Genomic DNA, 14,937 nt, shown 5'->3' with positions numbered 1-14,937 from the left:
ATAATAAACTGAGTAAGTGGTAGCATTAATTCATTAATGTTTGTGTTGCTTGATATAAAAGTAAAATATTGGACCAGAGTACAGACACTCTTGGACACATAGTGAAACATTCCAAAGCTGCTGAATGTCCAGAATGTGCCATATGAATGAACTCAGCCAAAATTATATTTAATACAATACATACATTCTTCATCACTGCTGTCCCGTTTTGCACTGGGGTGCTGGCTCTAGGTGACACTGGGATGCCCATGGAACTAACAGGAGAATGTTCCAGAATAATGGTGGATGCACTGGAATCTCCAGAACTGACTTCTTGCTGTGGTTTCTTGGAAGGTGGAACTTTGGTTGCACCTCATGTTTGGCAGGGTATCTGGAGTCCTCTGTGGCTCTTGCGATGGAGATCATATCAGTCATAGTGTTTCTTATGAGTCGGCAAAAGAGCTCCTTGGATAAGGTCACATTGTGCTCAGTTCCCAGTTCTTTCTGCTCGAAGTAGGAGCGTCGCACCTGTTCAAGCTCACTGTCCGTGAACACCATGTATTCTGGGTTGGACATAGTCACAAATTTAGAAGTATTTGCCTCCTCTTTTGGAAGGTCACTGCCTCCAGTGGGGGAGATTGATGAATTTCCAGAGCAGTATCCACCTAAAACACATTAACACAAACATTTATTGAGCATTTTTGTCATAGTCACATTATCATTTTGGGGAATGAAAAAAAACACTTATAACTTTTAAAAAATGTATTTGAAACAGATAGTGATATTGAACCATGTGCTGTTTATCAGTCCTGTTATACTGTGACAGACAGATCTGACCTTTTCATTTTGATTCACTACAAGCCATATAGCCCGGCGCCTCCAGAAATGTTCAGGACCAGGAAAGAGGTCTTTAACGTCATCTCGGGAAAGCGATGGGATCAAGTCTTCTCCAATATTAGCAGCTGTAAAACAGAAAAGTTAGTCAGGGCCAAGAAACAGAGGTTATCATTAAATACCTTCAGATTTTTACATAGTAGGTGAGGATATTTTGTCAGCACCTGTTTCCACATTTTTTATTTCTTGCTACTTCTACTTCAAAAGTAGTATGTGAACTTAACATCATGTATTCATGTCTTACAAATGACCAGTTGTTGCTGTATTTTCAGTGTTTACAGTCCTTGACATTGAGAGAATGGCCCCACAGCTCAATGAGACATAAGCTATTACTAGATTAGCGCGTTTTATGTGTTTTAGCTGCTAAACTTTAGCCGCGAATCCACAACTTGTTAAGCTAGGCTAACTACATTAACTCACCTTTAACACCAGCACAACATCAAAGTAACCCTTGTAGCATACCTCTGACTGTGGCAGGTGTAACCTCGTCCAGTTTGTCCATTTTATGAGTCTGACATCCACAGTTTGTTGAGAATTATGATTTCACAGCAGCAGCAGGTAACCTCTAGCTTAAAGTTTAGCTTCACGGACTCCAAGTGGAAAAAAACGCGACAGGTGGAATGTACCATATTCCAAGAGGGAGCGGGGAGGGGCACTAAGCCTAAATACGATTAATTTGCATTTGTACAAACTACATTTACATAAATAAGGTCATATTGCTTCATAATATATCGGCATATCTGGATAATTGATAAATAGTAAGTGGTTTCTGTTGTTATAAGACATGGAATTGTGGTACGTACCTTCATCATGACGTGTCAGCAGGTCGGCTTCATGCAGAGCAGGCAGCTAGCTGCTAGCTAAGGCTAAAAACAGGGAATGATTTGGCGCTGTGTTATCTGCTTTGTGTTTGTAGCTCTCACTCTCAAGTCTTTACTGAGTCATATAAATACTGCTCATAGTCGTAGTCCGGACTTTGTTTGTGGAATTGATGGATGCACCAAAGAATATGGAGTCTACAACTCACTATGGCTGTGTCCCAATTCAGGGTCTGCATCCTTCGGAGGACGCAGCCTACGCGGTCTCAGGAGGCCGCGTCCTCCTGAGGATCCTCCGGAGGATCCTCCACCGTTGGTAAATGGGACAGTCTGGCCTTCAAATCACTTCCTGATTGTGGCGCGACGTCATAAATTTGGCCCCGGGAAAAACAAAAGCAGCGACAGCGACACAACACGGACTAGACAACAAACGGGACAACAGTGTGGATTTAGACATTTGGAATTTTTTAATATATTTATTTGTTGTTGGAGGAAGAGGAGAGGCGGCTCCAGCGGCAGCAAAACCGGTGACGGCTCATTTTCTTCAGGCTGGGAGAGCGCAGTGGGGAGGTGACGGTAAGCTGCTGTTTAACCATATTATTGATCATAATTAATATACCAGCTACTGAGCAAACGCTAGATATATAACCAGTAGATAGACAAATATGATTAAATGTAATTTATATTTGATTCAATCGTAAGACTTGATACAGGGTCTGTATTAAACCACTGCTTTAATGTGTCATTAAGCATCAGGTCTGTCACTGCACCAGAGAATTACTGCTGGGTGGAGGAGAGTGGGGCTCCCTGCAGGACCAGCTGTCTGTCCTGGAGGAGGTGTACTGACCATCATCACCTCTGGAGGGTGAGGATACATATTTTATAGCTTTTCATGTTTTAAGCTGCTTTGGAAGCCGCTCTGTTGAAGTTATTATTTTTATTTTTGCCCTTTTTAAAAACATCTTTAGTAACATGGCAGCCGCCGATCGTCCGCTCTGCAAACCCTGATGGACGATGTGGTGGACAGAGGAGACAGACACCCCCCTCCCCCAGATGATGTCCCACTCACAGCCAGAGGACTCCAAGGTCTTCATCGTGGCATCGTCCAGTCCAGCAGCACCAAGGACTCCTGCTCAGCCAAACATTTATATATATGTTCTTTGTGAATAGTATTTTCTGCTGATCTTTATAAATAATAAACTGCACATTTTCATAATGCCCACTGGTAAATAGTTAGAAATGTTCTGTGTCTTTGTAAATATTGTACATAACAGAACAATAAATGATTTACTGTGGCCACTGAGAAGTTGTTCAAAAGTTTACTTCAATTATAAATAGGTGATGAAACACATGATGTAACAAGGTTAGAAGAGTTTAAGAACACAGAGACAAGAACGATTTAATACACAATTTAATAAGTAACATTTAAATAACAGAACATAAAAATCACTGCTGTCCAACATCCTCTGTATGAGCTGAGGTCTGTCCGCTCTTTCTCTGCTCTCCCTCTCTCTCTCTCTCTCTCTCTCTCCCTCTCCCTCCCTCTCCAGTCTCATCTCCTCCGTTATCAATTGTCAGGTTTCTTCTGTTTCCCTCTGCTCCTCCTACAACAAAATGCCAACAGGCAGAATGACCGTTTGATATAATAACGATAATATTGCTCCTCACGTGAACTATACTTTATACTGTACTACAGTAAACAGCAAGAAACAACATTCAATCAAAGCGTTTAGTTTACAGCACCTCGTATCAACAGGACGTCATGTTTGTAAATACAAAACTCATTTTTTTAATGCCGCTGTCACTACTAGCATTTTAAAACTCTCGAACTACTGCTCTTTACTTACATTTAAATGTGAATTCGGCACTCCTGCCGCTGCCGCTCGCTTGGTCCGTCATTGTACTATTGGACAAAAAGTAGGCCCGCAAAGCATTGTGGGATATTTAAGGCCACGAAGGATGGTAGCGATGCGTCCTCCAAATTCAGGCAAAAGGAGGACGCATTTGGAGGACGCATTTGAAGGACCCTTCGACTTTTGGCGAATTGGGACAGCCTTCGCGCAGCTTTGTGACGTAAGCGGCCTTAAAATGCGCACTCCGAAGGATGCAGACCCTGAAATGGGACACAGCCTATGGTCACATTGGAAGAAACCACCGCGAACACCTTGAACATGGCAGCAACCATTCACAGGGAGAGAAGACAACAGCAGCTTCATCAGGTGAACAGAACCGTGTGGGCATACAGTCCAGCTGAGCGACGGGGGAAACCAGTGAGCGAACGGATGAAGCAGTGCTGGAAACAGGGGGTCATGTCTTCCTGTAGACTCTCTGCATCAAGTCAGTCAGAGGTGAGTCCTGTCCAGTTTAATAACAGCATCATGTTTTGTGTGGCGGAACAGTGATTTTCTTTTTAAGGAGGACATCAGGTGTAACCGTCTGACCAGACAAGCTACTGCTGTTATGTTGACTGCAAGAGAAAGCACCATCTTTCACAGGTCTGTCTACATACAACATTATTACATCTGTTTTGATTTGTGGCTCTGTTGATTATCTGCATGTCAAGGACAAGCCTGACTCTCACTGAATGGTGCACATCTGGGCTGATGCCTGCAATTGAAAACATTGTGTTTCAAATATTGTGTATATATATTGAAAATAAAAAATACATTTACAGTGACCCTATTAGTCAATGAGCTGCAGCATATTTCTCTATGAGATGTGATGTTTAATAATTCCTTGTATTTGCTCTCTGCTATCTAATTAGGATTTGAATGTACTTTGAATGCCTTAATAATGAGTTAAATAGCATCATTGTGTGGATGTTAATATAATACACTTTGTAATAGAGATTGCATGCTAATAAATTAAAAACATGGACTGCTTGTATTTAATTTGCTCTTATTTCTTGTCTGTTCTGCAGAGGTGTGAATGATGTCTTGGCAGCAATGCAGCAATATCAAGCTCTGTTGGTGACTAGTCTGAGGAGTCAGCTACAAACTGTATTTCAACATCAGGGAACTTGAAAAGGAAGCGTTGGCAGTATTGGACCGGATTGAGGATCCATTCACATCTGTTTGGACAGCATACAGGCAGGACAATGTGATTAAGAACAATGTCAAGTGTGTGGAGTCAGAGGAGCTTTCTGTTGGCTATACCGCCTGCTGCAGGAAAAAGGGACAAAAAGGGTTCTTGCCACAGTTCCTGAATGTTTTCATTACATACCTCTGATTACAAGTTCAGAACAGTTATTGTCCCATCCAAATATAAATAAATAATGTGTTGTACACTGTGGTGTGTGAATATTGCTCCTATCAGAAGTGGTTATTATACAGTCTGACAGCAGCAGAGGTTGTGTGTAATGACGCGGCTCACCAGCAGAGGGCGTGTGAAGGAGCAACAAGCAGAAACTACAGAGGAGAAGAGACACAACAAAGATCAGAACAGACACACTCAGCTCTTCTCTCTGAGACCATGATGATACCATCACATATCATCACTGCACATGTTTTTGGCTGCACGTCTGGAAATGAGAGGAGACAGAACATTATCATACATGTTGCATAAGTAAAGTCACATGACATGCACCACTGTAAATAAAGGAAATCACATATTTTTAAGACACTTAGAACACAGAGCCCAAGAAATAATATAATCTAAAGCTCACAAGACACAAGACGAACAGAACAGAACAGAACAAATATTTTATTTATCCCAAACTGGGAAATGTTTTCTATTGCAGCAGCAATGTACAGGGTCAGTATCATCCTATTTGGTGGTAAAAGTCTTTCTCGCCGTCGGGGAATTGAACCCCGGTCTTCCGCGTGACAGGCGGAGATACTATCCACTATACTAACGAGGAATGCTGACAACCACCATCTGTCATAGCAGCAGCCACCTGGTGCGGTCATGTGTCAGCTGGGGTGTGACGGAGTGGCTACGTCAGTAACTGTGGGCAGACTGCAGGTGTGTGTGCACCCAGACACACACAGGTCCCAGCTGAGAGCAGAGGACCTTCCTGTCCTCCTGTCCATCGCTGTCCAAGGTGAACCGACACCACCAGACCACAGGGCCATTATTTATTTAGCAGGAAAGAAGAAGATGCTCTGCAGCATTCAGGTGTTATCAAGACAGCCCCTATAAAGGAGAGGTTCTGCTTCTCAGGAGGGTCACACCCTAATACAAGACCACTTCCTGTTATGCAACAAATAAACTTTATGATTCAATGTTGAGCTAATGCCACAGCCACAAAAAGACATTTCTCCAGCTGCTAGACAGCAAGCCTTACCTAGACATGGAGGACAGTCTCCTCATGGAGGACAGTCTCCTCATGGAGGACAGTGATATGCAAAGTGTCCAGTCTTTGTTGACACAATTAGAAGAAATCTTTGTTCATATCTTTACCAATGTCAAACTAAGAAGAACATGTGCTTTGTGTTGTTCTTCCACCGACTGACACATGAAAAATAAGTGGGCACACATGGCTCGTTGGTTTAGGGCTATGATTCTCGCTTAGGGTGCGAGAGGTCCCGGGTTCAAATCCCGGACGAGCCCTGATGTTTAACTGTATTCCTTGTTGTTGACACTTTTCAGTTCCTCTCTAACTACCACACAGCTTTACAAAGCTAACAAAGTTCTATTCAGACTCATCCCAATCCAGAGCAGTTGTTCCACAGTAACACCTGCAGGAGGATGTCATCACCCAGTATGTGACCTGCACTGTGAGCTGTAAGGTCTTATACAGACAGGTGTGTGTCTGTCCTCATCAAGTCCAATCAGTATCATCAAAGACAGCTGGACTCAGATGAAGGTGTAGAACCATCTGAAGGACGATCAGAAGAAATGGACGCACCTGAGTTCAATATATGAGTCACAGCAAAGGCTCTGATACTTAGGACCATGTCATATTTCACTTTGTCTTTTTAATACATCTGCAAACATGTCAACAGCTCTGTGTGTTTCTGTCAGTATGGGGAGCTGTGTGGACATTAATGAGGAAAAATGAACTTTATTTTTTTTTAGCAAATGGCTGCAATATAACAAAGTGAAACATTTAAGGGGGTCTGAATACTTTCTGCACCCACTGTACACATAACAAATGAATGTGACTGAAACAACAGCTCTGTGTGTAATATAAATATACAAACTAATGTGATTTGATCAGAACATTTTAAAAGACAGTGATGATCTGTTCTTATTGTCTAAACAGGAACAGTTGAAGCTCAGCTTGCAGCCCCTGTATCTCAGGCTTCTCAGCTTCTCTTCAGATGTTTGGACGTTTCTGCTGGAACCTCTCATTTAATGACTCACATTTAGAACTTCTGACTTTATGTGGAGGAGGGATTGATTTTGGAATGAGGAAGCTGCAGCCTGGGATTCCACCACTAGATGTCAGCATTGCACAGCATTGGTGGCTCAGTTCAGATTGAGAGAATGCAAAGAGTGTGCAAAGCTGTCATCAAAGCAAAAGCTGGCTGCTTGGAAGAATGTCCATTTAAAAATGTCATCATATGTCCTAACCAGCAGAGGGAGCACTGATCATAAACTCTCTGTCTCACACGTTATTGTCATGTGTTTTTATGGAAGATGATGCTGACTGTTGTTTTCTTGCTTCTCTCTGTAAACGGCTTGTAAACAGCAGCTTCCCTGAGGGGAAACTCAGCTAATAAATGATGCTGTAACCTCTGGGACTTGATCTGCTGGGTGGGAGTCCACTACATTATCCATCCATCCTCATCCATCCAGCTACACCCTCCCTCTTAAAATGCAGGCTGGAGGATGCGGGCATCGATCCCGCTACCTCTCGCATGCTAAGCGAGCGCTCTACCATTTGAGCTAATCCCCCTTGTAAAACGGTTTGGTGTTCAGTTTTAAGAGTGACACCATCAGAAAGCTAACGAGTGTTCCTTCGAGCCGATATACAAATTATCCCAGTTAGATGGACGGTGTAGGCCTGAGTACAGGTTAGAGAGATTTTTTAGGCATCTTCTTAGCCTCCCTCCACTCTGAGTGATGACATCACCCACTCTGCCTTTGATCATTCCACGCAATCAAAGTCAAAAGTCAAAGTCAGCTTTATTGTCAAATTTCTATATGTGCTGGACATACAGAGAATCGAAAATTGCGTTACTCTTCACTCCGCAACATATAACATATAACTAAAAACTCAAGATAAATATAAAGTGTAAAAAGGCACACACAAAATACAAGGCACAAAATGAAGGCACAATGCAGTAAGAGTGCAAAAGATGTATAGTGCAAGACAGTACAGTTGGCAGAATGTAAACAGTCCAGGAATGGTTTAAGTTATAGCAGCTTATATGAGACTGGTATGATATGACTAGGGTGCAAGAGAATACACAGGGTAAAGTGGCTGGTGCACAGAGTTCCTTTTTGGTAAAGTGGCCGGTACAAAGAGTTCCTATCTTGGGGAGGGCTTGGGTGTCAGGGTCAGGGTTTTTTTGTAGAGGAAAGGGGGAGAGAGTGGGGCACAGCAGGGAGAGAGTTCAGCTTCCTGACAGCCTGGTGGATGAAGCTGTCCCTCAGTCTGCTGGTCCTGGCCCGGAGGCTGCGCAGTCTCTTTCCTGATGGCAGCAGACTGAAGAAGCGGTGTAAAGGGTGGGTGGGGTCTCCTGTGATGCGGAGGGCCTTTCGGGTGAGACAGCTGTCGTAGAGGTCTTGGAGGGAGGGCAGAGGGACGCCGATGATCCTCTCAGCTGCTCTCACTATGCGATGAAGCGTCTTCCTGCAGGTGGCGGTGCAGGCTCCGTACCACAGTGATGCAGCTGGACAGGATGCTCTCAACAGCCCCTCTGTAGAAGGTGCACAGGATGGAGGGAGGGGCTCTGGCTCTTTTGAGCTTGCGGAGGAAGTAGAGGCGCTGCTGTGCCTTCTTGGTCAGTGATGCAGTGTTGTTAGTCCAGGAGAGGTCCTCAGTGATGTGCACACCCAGGAACTTGGTGCTGCTCACCTGCTCCACAGCAGCACCGTCGATGGTCAGAGGGGTGTGCCAACTGTGTGCTCTCCTGTAGTCCACAACCATCTCCTTTGTGTTCTCCACATTCAGGGAGAGGTTGTGGTCTCTGCACCACTCGGCCAGAAGGTGCACCTCATTCCTGTAGTTTTGTTTCATCTCCACTGTAGGACAAAAAATTCACAGCTTTGTGGCTCTGTGGCACAATGGATAGTGCATTGGACTTCTAGTTAAACACAGGAGAAGTGATTCAAAGGTTGTGGGTTTGGGTCCCACCAGAGTCAAAGTGCCTTTTAACTTCCTGTGGCACCGTCCTTCAGGGAGGATACCTGTTGCAGCAGCTCCCGTCCTGAGAGCTAGAAAAAAGGACTGCACTCAGACATCTCGGAAAACAGCGTCGCTGCCGCCGGTTTTGTGACTGTACAGGTGGACAGAGATGTGACTGGTGTGAGCTTTTGCTTGGCACAGAGGCAGCTAATAAACTGAAAGTTGTACCTTTTTCAAATGACATGGTGAGGAGGAGGATACACAACACAAAGCTGGATCTGCCCTGTGCTGTGTGCTGTCATTGTTCATTGTTGAGAACGCCGATCCACAAATTCAACATGTTGCTGATGATCCCCTTTCCCTTTGGTCTCTTCCAAAAGCTAATGGTAATGGAATGCTTCTCACTGTCCTGCACTGTCTCTGCCACACCCTTCCAGTGTGAGTAGGGTGTGTTTGTACTAAAGTCACACTGTTTCTCAGCATAACTCTCTGTATGGCCCGTACGGGGATTGAACCTTGGTGTTATTAGCACCACATTCTAACTAACTGAGCTAACCAGCCCTGGCAAAGTTTAACACACCTGTCATTTCATCGGAAAACAAAGGCATACTTATCTAGCATACATAAATGTCATTGTCTGTACTGTATCCCCAATGGTACAGCAAATCACTCATTAAGGAATATGACATGCAGTTTTTATTTAGTAACAATGTTTAGCTTTTAATCTTACGTAGAGAAGTAGAAGGAGTGACTTTTAACCCTCGAGAGTTTCATCATAATGTCACATCATTTTTTCACCGATTTTTTTGGCTAAAGGGCCGATGTGACATATATGTCACAATGATTTTTATCTGATTTGATTTTTTATCTGAAGTGCATTTGTTCAATACATGTGTTTACAACACGTTTATGTAATAAAGGATGTGTTATGTAGTCATTAGAATCCTTGACTGGTCAAATCTTACATTTAGCAAGTAGATTTTTAAAATTAGCTAGCTCTGCGTCTTTAAACACAAAATCACATACAAACAAACCAGCCTGTTTCCTTAAGGACCCACGGTGACATAGGTGTCACCGGTCCTTTAGGACCCCAATGGTACAGCAAACCACTCATTAAGGAATATGACAGCAGTTTTTATTTAGTAAACAATGTTTAGATTTTAATCTTAATGAAACTGAGGGAAAATCGCTGCATATCAATTTACGATGAATGAATTCCTCGATAATTTGCATCCCTATTCTGACCTGGAAGATTGAGAAGATCGGACCAGTTGTATTTTGTTTTTTGGAATATTTGAATGCTTTTTTTGTGGAATACTTGAGCCTCACCCAGCCTCGACCCCCAGCGCCCCCCCCCCCCCGGGTAAGTTGAGTTTGAGACCCCAGCTGTAGATCTTTGTTTAAAAAAAAAAAAAAAGAAGACCATATTTCCCAGTTTTTTAAGTCCGGTTGGCGCCTCCGGCCGCCCGTGTGTCGAGCAAGCCACCTCCTCCTACAGCCAATCACGAGGCCGAGTGCTACTACGAATTGACTAACATCCGGTCCTTTATGTCCTTTAGACACACCTGTAGTCTGACAAGCGGCTCCGTTTCTTCAGGCTTCATGGATAAATACAGCTGGGTATCATCAGCATAACAATAAAAGTTTATGCCGTGCTTCTGGACTATGTTTCCTAGAGGGAGCATGTAGAGGGTGAACAAGAGCGGTCCGAGCACAGAACCCTGTGGAACACCGTGATTAAAACTTGTACCTCTGGAAGAAACATCATATACTGGGTCATGCCAGTTTTTGCCTTGGTGGCCACCATTCTCTCATCAACAGCCAGTTCTTTCCTTGGGTGATAATGATCCATGAGAGGCTTGATTCTGAGCAACTTGTCATATGCTGGTGTTTCCTTCTTCTTGTCATTTTTTTTTGGTCCTCCTCTGGGTCACTGGGGTGGATGTTCCAAACGTGGGCAGCAGTGGCTCAGTGGTATAGCAGGGTTGTCCAATAACCGTAAGGTTGGTGGTTTGATCCCAACTCCTCCCTGGTCACTGTTGTGTGTCCTTGGGCAAGACACTTTACCTGCATAGCCTCCAGTGTACTCACTGGCGTATGGCACTCTTTGCCAGGCTACCTTGAGCAATTTCCCCATTGTGGGACTAGTAAGGTTTCTTAATTCATTTTTTAATTAAAACCAGAGCCCTGAATCTGTCCCTAGGCATCACAGTAGCTGGTATCGGCACTGACGTGACTGTATTCTCCCTCCAGTAATCTTGGATATTTGGCAGTGACACCAGTGATGTGTATAAAAGCAGCCCAAATGAGCATGATATTATTATACTCATCTAAATTCAGATAAAAAGGTAACAAACAGCTAAACACTTACCAATTTATCTGTGTAGGCCTATTTATTATTTCACCTCTGCTCTGTACACATAAACCTTTTACAGTGTTTACAACAGAGCAAAGGCTATAAATACATTCATGGAAAGTTTGCCTTACCGGTCATGGCCGATGACAAAAGGCGAGTCAGTATGGCATTACATTTAAGTCATAACTCCAGGGGGCGCTGTTGCACACTCGCAAGCGTAGATATTAACTTCGCGTGTGCAATCACACTCTTTCGCACGCAATATGATCAACAGAGAGCAGGACTCCACCTGCGCTCTTGCTCTCTCTCACTCTGCTCGTGAGGTGAAGCTATGCTCGCGCAGAGAAAAACACTTTTGACTGTTTGGGGGCGGGACCAAGGGGTGTGGGGGACGGGGAGAGGGTGCTTATCCTTCTTTAGATTGGTCACTCTCAGACCTGGTCCCATATCAGTTCACAAGGGGCACTTGTTTTAGAGCCAGAATACAGATTACAAAGAGCACACTGTATGTTTACATGTCATCCAGGTCATATTCATAGAGACCACTGAAGCAAGGCGTCTGGACTTGTAGAGTTTTCTTGAAGACGTTTCTCTGCTCCTCCAAGCAGCTTCATCAGTTCTAACTGTTGGTGGGAAACATGGTTTATATGTGGTGGAGGACCTCAGTGGGTGGTCTGGGTAAAACTCACAAACAATAGCACTAAATGTTTCCGTAGTTACCTGTGATGATCTGGCAAGCAGACTTGCAGAATGAAAAGCATTTCAGAATGAAATTCAAAATTCCAGAATGAAAGGCAGAAATCCAGAATAAGTGGCAGCATTCCAGAATAGACATCAGTATTCCGGAATGATAGGCAGAATTCCCGAATAACACTCTGTATAGTGGAACAGAAGTCAGCAGGACATCATTCTGGAATGAAAAGCATCCCAGAATGGAAGAAAGCATTCCCAAATGAAAGGCAGAAATCTAGAATGAGAGCATCCTGGAATAGACATCCATCCACCCACTCCAGAATGATAGGCAGGATCCTGGAATGGTAGACAAAATTCTGGGATTAAACCCCTAACCTGACAGTGGCCTGTGATGTCATGGAAGCGTGTGTTCCAAAATGGAAGGCAACATTCCAGGACAAAAGACAGCATAACAGAATGAAAAGCAGATTTGCAGGATGAAAGACACCATCCCAGAATGAAAAGCAGTCCATAATGAAAGTCAAAATTTTGGAATGAAATGCAGAAGTCCAGAATAAGCGGTAGCATTCCAGTATAGACATCAGTATTCCGGAATGATAGGCAGAATTCCCGAATAACATCATAACGTCATTTAATCAATAGGGCTCGACCGATTAGCTCGATCCCCATACAGCTGTGTTTTCATTGTTGAAGCGTGGACATGCCTGTTTCACTTACTGTGTGCTGGTTGGTACATTGGACTCAAGGATTGGTTTTTGAAGACACTCCTCCAAGTGGTGTCTTCAGTTCTGCTACTATTCTGGTTGGGAATCTGAGTTTTATGTGTTCAGGATCTCTGTGGGTGGATCTTGCAGGAACTCAGACTTTTAATCTGAGGGCCCAGGATTCAAGTCCCTGTTCAGGAGCAACACTATATATTCCTAACCAGAAATCTTTGTACATATCTTTACCAATGTCAAACTAAGAAAAACATGTGCTTTGTGTTGTTCTTGCACTGACTGAAACATGAAAAAAAAGAGGTCACACGTGGCTCGTTGGTCTAGGGATATGATTCTCGCTTCGGGTGCGAGCAGTCCCGGGTTCAATTCCCGGATGAGCCCTCTTCTTTCAACTTCAGTAGAGTCTTACAGCAATAATCTTTAACCCAAACAAGTTCATATTCCAACTTAGACCCTGTAAACAGCAGTCTGCTCAAACTCCTAGAAGCAATCTACAACTGATATTGTTTATTCAAGAGAAGAAGTCTTTGCACTGAGGACTAAAGTCAGAATGCAGCACAACGTCCAGGGAGAGCTGAGGAAGAAGTACAGGGGCTGTAAGGCAGGAGTGAAAGTAGAGGCTGCACGTAGACATTTTAAGCCAGCGATCCCCTCTGCAATAATTAGGAATGTCAACTCACTACTGAATAAGGAGATCAGGAGATCAGCCTCTGTCCTACCCGTCATCTGCCTCTGCTTGAAACTACTGTTGGTAAGTTTTCTGTCTTCTATTCAATAAGTTTATTATCTTTATGTGAAACAATGTGCATGCCTTAAGATAAATGGACCTTGAGCTTAAGAAGAAATGTCAGTCATTGTTCATGTTGGGGTAGTACGACGGCGTATTAGGGCCAATGTAAGAAAAAAAAATACTGACCCGGAAGAGGAGGGGGGGGCAATATTCTGAGATTTAAAGTCGTAAATTTACGAGATTTAAAGTCGTAGATTTACGAGAAACAAAGTCGTAAATTTACGAGATTTAAAGTCGTAGATTTACGAGAAAAAAAGTCGTAAATTTACGAGATTTAAAGTCGTAGATTTACGAGAAACAAAGTCGTAAATTTACGAGAAAAAAAGTCGCAGATTTGCTAGAAAACAATTTAGGAATGTACGAGAAATCCTCATATAGGCTAGACGTTATTGCAGTCATGGTCGATGTGGAAAACCTCATCAAGTTTTATTTTAAAGCTGGGTTCAGCAATGAGGAGATACTTATAAGCTTAGCCCAGATTCATCATGTCATCCTCAGCATCCGGACTTTAAAAAGACACTGCAAGAAACTGGGATTGTTCAGGAGAAAAAATCATACCAGTTTGGATGAAGTCATAGCATTTGTTCACCAGGAGCTGCAACAGACTGGACAGATGCAGGGCTATCGATGGCTACATCAGCGGGCAATACAGATGGGCTACGTGGTGCAGCAAGACACCATACGACAAATTATAAAATTAATTGATCCGCAAGGGGTGAACCTTCGGAAAGCACAGCGGCTCAGGCGCCGGCAGTACAACACCAAAGGACCAAATGCTCTTTGGCACATGGACTCATACGACAAATTAAAACCCTACGGTATAGGGATTAATGGATGCATTGATGGCTTCAGCCGTTTCGTTTTATGGATGGAAGCTTACACTACAAATAGCGACCCCAAGGTTGTGGCAGACTACTACATCCGATGCGTAATGCGTTTGGGAGGGTGTCCGGAAAGGATGCGTGCGGACAAAGGCACTGAAAATGGACATGTTGCCAACATGCAGGTGTTTTTAAGGAGAAACGACACCGACACTTTTGCCAGAGAGAACAGTTTTATTTATGGACGCAGTACGGGGAATCAACACATTGAATCCTGGTGGGGAATACTAAGAAAACAAAGCATTCAATTCTGGATGAACCTGTTCAAAACCCTCCAAGACAATGGTCACTTCTCTGGAGACTTTTTGGACAAGACCTTAATGCAGTTCTGCTTCCTTGATCTCGTTCAGGTAACACAGCGCTATCATATCAAGCCTTTAATAATAATAGTTTAAAACCTACTCAATACCTAGCAATAAAATAGGTAGAATTTATGCATTGTAATTTGTTTTTTTTTAGTTCTATATGCCACATTTAATCATAGCAATTTATCTCCACCTGCATTACCTCGAGGTTACAGGAACAGTGTACCTATTAAACAACAAAAACAATATAAACAACAACTATCCA

General features: G+C 43.3%; 2 non-coding genes across 2 annotated transcripts; one reads left to right on the top strand and one right to left on the bottom strand.

The window, feature by feature from the left end:
* Positions 1-7,460: 7,460 nt before the first annotated feature.
* On the bottom strand, positions 7,461-7,533 carry trnaa-agc (transfer RNA alanine (anticodon AGC)). Its single transcript has one exon. It is a non-coding gene; the product is annotated as a tRNA-Ala (tRNA).
* Positions 7,534-13,005: 5,472 nt separating this feature from the next.
* trnap-cgg (transfer RNA proline (anticodon CGG)) lies at positions 13,006-13,077 on the top strand. The gene has a single exon. It is a non-coding gene; the product is annotated as a tRNA-Pro (tRNA).
* Positions 13,078-14,937: the final 1,860 nt, after the last annotated feature.

The sequence above is a fragment of the Parambassis ranga genome, unplaced genomic scaffold (assembly GCF_900634625.1).
Source record: "Parambassis ranga unplaced genomic scaffold, fParRan2.1 scaffold_27_arrow_ctg1, whole genome shotgun sequence".
Taxonomy (NCBI): domain Eukaryota; kingdom Metazoa; phylum Chordata; class Actinopteri; family Ambassidae; genus Parambassis; species Parambassis ranga.
This window is presented reverse-complemented; position numbering and strand designations above follow the sequence as displayed.